Source organism: Balaenoptera ricei, chromosome 6 (genome assembly GCF_028023285.1).
Source record: "Balaenoptera ricei isolate mBalRic1 chromosome 6, mBalRic1.hap2, whole genome shotgun sequence".
Lineage (NCBI taxonomy): Eukaryota > Metazoa > Chordata > Mammalia > Artiodactyla > Balaenopteridae > Balaenoptera > Balaenoptera ricei.
The window spans coordinates 27,569,690-27,578,800 of NC_082644.1; the positions used below are offsets into that span (position 1 = coordinate 27,569,690).

Sequence of the window (9,111 nt, forward strand, 5' to 3'; positions counted from 1 at the left end):
AAAAACCTCTATGTATTATTAATATCAACACACAAAATAATACAACTGCATTACACATTTCTCAATTTAGAATAAGGATAGCATGTATGAGCATGTTTTGGGAAGGTTATTGAAATTCTCTAAATCACTTTGATATCCTTAAGTTTCTTAAGGCATTTATCAAAACTCCACAAGAACAGAGCTCTTCTTTGTTGCTTGAGTCAATAAAAATCTGACTCAACTTCTATTTTAGGTCACAAATTTTTAATGGAGTAAACCAGGATTTCCTTCGTAATGAAACTACAAGGCCTGCACTATACTGCAATTCAGTAAACTCTGAATTATAAATGCTAAAATTCCTTTTGACAGTAAGGAGTAGCATAATTCTTTGTTGGGAGCAGCATTATTGGACAATTTTTCTTAAGAAACGGAGAATTTATTAAAGCATCTTATGGGCTCACAGAATCAATAAGAGGCTGAAGGACTGGGCTTGGGAAATAAGCAGAAACCAAATACCCCTGGATCAAGGGTGGGAGTGGGTGAGGGGGCAGGACCACATTTGCCTTTTGGTTGGACCCTGCTGCCCCCTTTATTTTTGCCTGTTCAGGACCAACCAAGAGCTAACAATCCTCTTATTTTTAGTTTTTTTTGAGGAACCTCCCCTACTTCTGGGTATATAGTTAATGGAATTGAAATCAGGATCTCATTAAGATTTCTGCACTCCTACATTCACTGCAACAATATTATTCACAATAGCCAAGATGTGGAAGCAACCTAAATGTCCATCAACAGACGAATGGATAAAAGATATGTGAGATATATATAATGGACTATTATTCAGTGTTAAAAAAGAAGGAAATCCTGCCATTTGTGACAACATGAATGAATGTGGAAAAATTATGCTAAGTGAAGTAAGTCAGACACAGAAGGACAAATACTACATGATACCACTTACGTGAGGAATCTAAAATCGTCAAATCACAGAAGCACAGAGTAGAATGGTGGTTGGCAGGGGCTGAGGGGAGGGGGAAAAGAGAAGGTGTTAGTTAAAGGGAACAAAGTTCCAGTTATGCAAGATGAATAAGTCCTAGAGATCTTCTGTACAGAATAGTGCCTCTGGTTAGTAACACTGTACGTGCTCTTAAAAATTTGCTAAGGGGATAGATCTTACGTTGTGTTCTTATCCCAAAATAATAATAATAATAAGAAGAAGAAGAAGGAGAAGAAAAAGGGTGGAAGAAAAGAACAACAACCTGCTTAACACAGAGTGCAGGTCACAGCCCCACTCTCATCTGCAGGTGAAGTGGTTTCCACAGTAGCAGGAAACATGCTGCCTCTCAATAGGAAATCACATCTGGGTTAATTCCGCAGAGTCAGGGGCGGGTGGGTGCTGGACAGTCGAAAAATAACAAGCACAGTTTCCCAGATTTACATCTATTCATGTACATGAAACAGGCTGGGACCTGGGAGCCTTTGCTGCAGTGCTGCAGTGCTTGCACCTGGACAAATGTCTCTTAGAGCAACAAAATGCAAAGAAACTATAAGGGACTAAAAATAACTGCGTGCATGCACAGTTGGGGCAAATATTGGACAAAAGATACAGAAAGACCAAAAAAGCCCAACTGCCACTTCTGAAGAGCTAGAAGCAAAAACGGGGGTCGGGAGCAAAGGCTGGGTTCTGCGCATGCCCCCTGCACTCAGCACCACCAAAGGGGTGGGCAGACCACCTAAGCCACCCCTCCGGCCCAACCCCGGGACACACCACTACCTCCCCCCCATATAAGGAACCAGCTGCCCCCACCCCCACCCCCAGGAAGCGAGCAAGGGAACCTGTTGCTTGTTCTCGCTCCCCCTGCTGCAGCAGGGGTCCCAATAAAGCTTTGCCTGAATTTCTTGTCTGGTCTCTGATCAATTTCTATTGATTAAGGAGGCCAAGAACCCTGGTCAGTAACATACACACTTCAAATTCCAGAAATTGTAAGTCTTGCTGAACACAATTCTCTTTCAGATAAGGAAGGGTACCACCCACTCACCAAAGGCAGAAGACCTCAAGTCTCTGCATCCAGCCCCAATCCTAGGGTCTCTGGATGTTGTCTAATCCTCCTCTAAGATGGTCACAGGCACATCTACATCATCAGAAACCCACAGAGTAATGGTGAATGTAACCATCACTACAGTGGTCTATATAAAATGGTCTGACAAGGGAAAGGGATGGGGGAGGAAAATGAGTTATGGAGCATGGAAGGAAACATGTGTAGGCATGTGCTTCTGCATCATTCGTGATACTGTGAGGTCCCTCAGCCATTCTCTGCTCCATGGTCACCTTGTTCTCAGCCAGCACCAGGCTCATTGGTGTCTTCACTTGGTGACATGATCCAGACCTTCATTTCTGAAGGAACTGAGACCTTCACAGCCCAGCCAATGTGGTGTTGTTGCCTCTTGAATTTTCATAAGCTATAGATGTAGGGAGGCAGGACACAAGATCCCTTTGATCATCAGAAAGGATTTCTCCCACCCATCTCGTAACACTTTTTTCCCAGCTTGCCTAGTGATCAGCAGAGCCCAGGATGCCAGGGGCAGCATCAGCTTTAATTCAGTGGAGCCACTGTTGTGCCAGCTGGTGGACGCATCCCTCCTATGGGTCTGACCATCTCTAAGTAATCAGAGTTGCAACTTAGTGACAGGAAGAAAAGGGTTTGTAAGCAGGTCATTAAATGGTTCACAAGTGAAAGTGGAAGTGGTCACTAGTTCAGAAGTATAGTCAGGTCCTATAAAACAATGTGTCATAGAAATGGTCAAGATGTATATATACACACTACCATATATAAAATAGATAACCAATAAGAACTTACAGTATAGCACAGGGAACTCTACTCAATACTCTGTAATGACGTATATGGGAATAGAATCTAAAAAAGAGTGAATACATGTATATGTATGACTGATTCACTTTGCTGTACAGCAGAAAGTAACACAACGTTGTAAATCAATTATACTCCAATAAAAATTAATTAACAAAAATAAATGATACCAATCAAAAAAAAAAAAAAAAGAAAAAAGAAAGATGTGACCCAGGGTACTGCTTCTGCCACTGAAGAGCTCTAGCTCAGCTGCCCTGGACCCATCCATATAGCTGGACAGGCCATTGCTCCTGCCTGCTGTGGTGCCCCCCTCCCCCAAGAACTCCACAACTGCAATCACAACAATAAAATCCGACTGCTTCTTAATCTTTTCCCCACTTGTTTCACGACTCTCAGTCTTGGGTTGCAGGATCACAGTGGCCGAGCCCAAGGTTCAGGCCCTCACACTGGCTGCCAGGGGCACCAAGAAGGGGAATCTGCTCCCTTCATTCATTGTCATTCTGAATGAGTTGATACACCTAATTGTTGTATTTTCATGTCTTCCCAGAAGAAAGCTGTCAAGGAACAGCCTATTGTAAACAAATTCTATTTAGAGTATAATTGAAGAACCAAATTAAAAAAAGAATCCTAAGCTTCAGTTAAATAAATAAATAATAAACACATACATACATATGTACATACATCAAAAGAAGAAGAGAACGTAACAGTTTATCCTCCAATTGACACATGAATACATTCCTTACTCTCAGCAGGTTCATAGAAGCAAACAGGGACCCCTGAGAGACTCAGGCCCTGTGCTCTCATTTTCCTTTTTAGTGCCGATGAAACAGCCTCCAAAGTGCTCACATGGTTAATTATTGGCAGAACTAGAGTGAAGATGCCACACTAAATATTGAGCTTCCTGGGAACACCATCCAAGCCTTACACATCCACCGCAAGTCACACGGTGCCTGTCACATAGTAAGCCCCAAATATTTTTTACTAAATGACCGAGTCCACACACTTTCCAATATATTAAGCTTTATGTACCTCCATTAATAAGCATTTCACAGTTAAGGACTGAATTTTAGACTTCCATTTCCCTCATCTCCTTAATTCCATGCTAACTGAAAGATAGCACCTTGAGAACACAGGAATTCTAGACATTCTGGTGATTCAAGTCATGTTGCAAAAGCAGAATTGTTGCAGGTTTTTTTCCTTCCTCAAATAATACTTGGCACAGAAAAAGCATACGGATGCAGCACACTGCATTTTCCCCTGCCAGCAGCTCGCTCATGGAGCATCTACTCATGAAAACACAATTTTAAAAATTTATTTATTTATTTTATTGAAGTATAGTTGATTTACAATGTTGTGTTAGTTTTAGGTGTACAGCAAAGTGATTCAGTTATACATACATATATATATATATATGCACATATACATATATATATTCTTTTGCAGATTTTTTCCCATATAGGTTATTACAAAATATTGAGTGTTTTCCCTGTGCTGTACAGCAGGTCCTTATGAAAACATTTTAATACCCAGATAGATAACCACTTATAGGTATTACAAGGATACCATTCAAAATAGGGAACAGTAAGTGACTCCTTCACATTAGGTCAGGCAGAGTTTTCTCATTTACTTTTTAAGTGGTTTTTATTGATTTTGTTTTGTTTTGTTCTGTTTTATTTTGCCTAAGAACTAGTGGGACAGAATCATTGAATGCGTAAGCTGAAAGGACTCTGGATCAGTCCTCTAATGGAACAGATGAAGAGAACTCACCCAGAGACCAAGGACCTGGCCAGCACTCCTATCCCAGGGCTTTATCACCACCACACATGGTCTCGGGGGCCACGTTCATTGAATGCCTACCACTTGGTCTGTATCATATTTGATTTTACAGAGAAATAACAGTCACCTTTTCCTCCCTATTGCAGAAGGTATTCTTGTGACTTTGATAGTGAGAATGCATTTAAAAAACATTTTTAAAGCACACCTTTCCAAATGCGAATATGAATATGTGGATGTTTTTGGTCTTGTACATTCAATAATATGAAACTACAGTGACTGAAAGAGTATAACTAAAGTAGGAAAGAACACTCTCTTTTCTCCCTAAAAATGTGTCAGAATCATTGCACTTATAAAAGCCTGGAATCACAAAAGTAACTGATGAAAAATATGATTGGGATAGCTCCAATTAGATACTTTCTAAAATAGTTTTCTTTCCTCTTTCTCAAGTATTTTAAGCTACAGAGAAGCTCCTTAACTGTAATAGGGTTCATTGAAGACTGACTCTTCAGAGCTGAGCAGAGCCCAGGCTGCCCTCAAGCGCATGTGTGGGAGAGATGCTCTCAGTTCAAGGCAGGCTCTCTGTGCCCTGAAATCTGGCTAAAGCTGCACCGTGCAACGAAGACAACTTGTGAGGAAAGAGCGGGGAGTGTGCAGGAAAGCAACAGAGCCTGGCTCTCAGGGAAGATCACGGTACAGGGGCCAAATAGTCTGGGTTAGGCCTGGTCCCCAGTCCCCAGCAAACTTGGAAACACCACGAAATCACTTCAGAGTCTCTCAAACAATATGTCACTGTGAAGTCTTTAAATTCTATACCAGCTCTGTAACTCTTTATTTTCATCGCTTAATCCAGCGGTCCCCAACCCACTGTGCGAGGCCTGTTAGGAACCAGGGGGCACAGCAGGAGGTGAACAGTGGGTGAGAGAGAGAGAGAGAAGCTTCATCTGTTGCTCCACTCTGCTTGCATTACCACCTGAATCACGCCCGCTACTGTAGCTCACATTACTGCCTAAACCATCCCCCCTGCTTCCGTGGAAAAAACTGTCTTCCACGAAACTGGTCCCTGGTGCCAAAAAAGTTGGGGACCACTGGAATCGGTTGGCCACAATTTACCATGTAACCTCTTGTAATTCTCATTAGGTTTCAGCAGCTTTGGACTTGTCACTTACCTTGACATCGGAGCTCTACAAAATTGTCTAAATTAATGAAAAAATCCATAGAGCATGATATCACGTATCTTAAGAGACTGCCTTTCTGTTAATGTTATTCATTGGTTACTAGACTTATCTACCTGTGGTTAACCTAACTCAAAAGTTAGCAAATATTATTCAGCAGAAACGAATGTTTCTAATACAGTGTGTCAAAAATTACATGAAATTTTCCCCAAGATATAGTCCCTAATACAATTTTTGCTTCTCTTATTATGTTACAAATGATAAAATGACTGCCTGAAAGTTGAAGTTGTCTTGAAGAGTTTAGCACCCTCAAAAAAACACTTCTACATAGACTTTTTCTTATTTGAACACATTACTTTTTTAAATTATTTCTTCTGAAATAATTATAAACTGACAGGAAGTTGCAAAAATAGGACAGTAAAGCCCCAAGTAATCTTCATCCGGTTTTCCTAATTGGTTACATTTTATGTAACAATAGGATACTATCAAACCTGGGAAATTGACATTGCTACAAGGTATATGTGTGCCATATTATCACATGTGTTGCCACCACCAAGATCAAGATACATAACTGTTCCATCACCACAAAGATCTCCCTCCTGTTACCCCGATATATAGTCACACTTACCTTCCTCCCACCCTGGCCCCCATGCACCATCCCTAAAACTTGGCAACCACTTATCTGTCTCCTTCTTTGTCATCTTGAGAATGCTATATAAATGTATTCATATAATATGTGACCTTCAAACACCAACCTCAAATGTTGGCTTTTTTCACCCAGCATGTTTTTTGAGATCCATCCAAGTACTTGCATGTATCAGCAGTTAATCCTTTTTACTGTTAAGTAGTGTTTCATAGTATTAATGTACCACGGTTTGTTTAATCATTCACTTATTCTAGAACATTTTTATTGTTTCTAGTTTGGGACTATTACAAACAAAGCTGCTAGAAACAATCATGTAGAGATATTTGCATGGACATAAAATTTAATTTCTCTGGGATGAACGTATATGATACTTTTGAACATTTTTGGAAAACCAGTGTATATAATTATGTTGTTCTGTTGCTTCTTATGTCACTGAAAGAAAAGGATGAACTTGGTGATTTGAACTCCCAGCTCAAGTGCCACATAAATGACCATGTGCCCTGAAGGAGACCACTGTCTCCTGTAGCTACAGGGCTGGAAATCAAGCACAGAACCTCATCGTGCAACTGGTTGAATTACAATGCAAGTTGAACTCCCAGTTTTGAAGGGCATCTACTGTTGAATCAATGTGAGGGCATTGATTGGGAAAGAACTGGATCTTAGAAGTTGGGATGGGGACCTGTGGGAAGATCCTGATGAAGCTGGGGATATTGAGCCCCTAAACTGTGATGAATCTTTTATCACCAGTGGTATTGGCCTCCCCAGCCCCAGCAGAGATGGCTTCCTCAACCCCAGTGGAAGCGGCCTCTCTACATACAGGGTATCAGCCTTTCCATCTCCTTCTGAGAGGATTAACCCTGCATTGCCTGAGGAAAGGGTCATAGCCTCCCCTGACGCAATTGTCATGTAACATAATTATTAGTCTCCTCAGGACCCACCCCTACCACCCCACCTTACTTCTGGACCTTTAACTAGACTCAAGCTCAGCAGGTCCCTAAAGGTGGGATACAATCTGTGACTCATGAGGAAGTGCATTACATTCCAAAATAATGACTTCCATTTTCTAAGTTACACAGACAAAATCTTGGGAAATGTGTGGGAATAAGTACTAAAGGTGTGGGAAAATGGAAGAAGGAATTCCTTATAAGGTTGAAGGAGGCTGAATGTATGGGCTCACTAAATAGGGCTTCTGCATTTACTGTTGCAGCTTGAGGAATTAGAAAGGGCTCTAGCAGTTTTGTTGGTTGGTTGGCTGAAACATAGGCCAAAAGGTGGCCCCCCATGAGTACCCTGGAAATGCTGGACTTGCCTCAGTTTAAGCTAGAGAAGAACTTCAGAGGCTTAGGGATAGAGGAATGTTAGAGTAGATTTGTCACTTAAAACCTGCTCACCTGACTGGGGGGTTCCAGAAGTTTTACCTTCCATCAATAGTGTGAGGAATAAATCTATGAGAGGATCCCCAATATCCTTTGTGGACAAAGAATGTCACCTGCCATACCAGTAAACAAAGGATGTTGCAGCCACCAAGCCACCAGCCACTGCAGCCACCCCTGATAGTGCACCCTGAGGGGATTTAAGATGTAGAAAAACAGGATACTGGCCCTAGATAGTTTAGGTGCATATCAAAGGAATAATTGTATTAAGCCCAGATTCTTACATATTCCCATACATAGAAAAGTGTTAAAATCGTTAACTTGAGATGTCTGGTTTTCCTTTAATTAGCAGGAAAGTCTTGATGTTTGATTACTTGGGTTTTTTTGGCAAAACTCCTATATATTCTGTTTCTCTTTGGAACTGTCCCCAGAGCTATCTGAGAGGCTGTATCCCAGGCTTAAGTCCTCAGTTAGGTTCCAAATGCAACATAATTTTCAACTTTTAAGTTGCGCATTTTTTTTCAGTTGACACCTTGAATACTCTATGGTTGCTTTCTCTGTAGATCAGACCTCACAGTGGGAAATGCAGTCACTGCATTGGGAAACCTAAATGCAAAGAGGGTAATTGAATCCTGAGGTGGTAGGGGCCAAGTGACAATATTCAACCACTGAAGGCAAAGTGGACATGGTTGCCTTAATGTACAGCAGAGTCAAAGCAGCAATCAGAATAGTCTGACTCATGCTGACTTACGGTGTTGATTAATTGATCATGGTGTTCCTAGAAGTGAAATAGATAGGAAGCCTACTAAATTTGTACTTCTCTGTATAAGCAGAAAAGTTCTAGGTCAAGTGAATAAAAGTCGAACCTAAATCATAAAAACAGTGAGTCACATCCCTTCAATACATTCCTAGACATGAGCCAGTTTATGGATCCCGAACCCCTGGAATGAAGGAGAGGCTGGGCCCCATTGAGGAAGGACCCCAGGGCACTCTGAAAGTTGATACTGTCAATTCTTGCCCCAGTCTTCCCCAGAATGATGTTTGGCATTTTACCAGAGTAACTGTGCATTGGGGAAAAGGAAATTATTAGACCTTTTGGGGAACAACGGACTCTGGCTTTGAAATGATACAAATTCCAAGAGACCTAAAACATTGCAGGGGCCCAAAAGTCAGAGTAGAGCTTATGGAAGTCAAGCGACTAATGGAGTTTTAGCTCAGTTCTGTCTCACCATGGGCCCAATGGTTCTCCAAACCAATCATGTGGTTATTTCTCCAGTTCTGGAATGTATACTTGGTATAGACAT

General features: G+C 41.3%; 1 long non-coding RNA gene across 1 annotated transcript in view; it reads right to left on the bottom strand.

Moving 5' to 3' along the window:
• Positions 1-950: 950 nt before the first annotated feature.
• LOC132367703 (uncharacterized) overlaps positions 951-9,111 on the bottom strand; it is a 34,418-nt gene continuing 26,257 nt past the window's right edge. The window contains exon 4 of the long non-coding RNA XR_009503838.1: positions 951-994. This is a non-coding gene — a long non-coding RNA (uncharacterized LOC132367703). The remainder of the gene's footprint in view (positions 995-9,111) is intronic.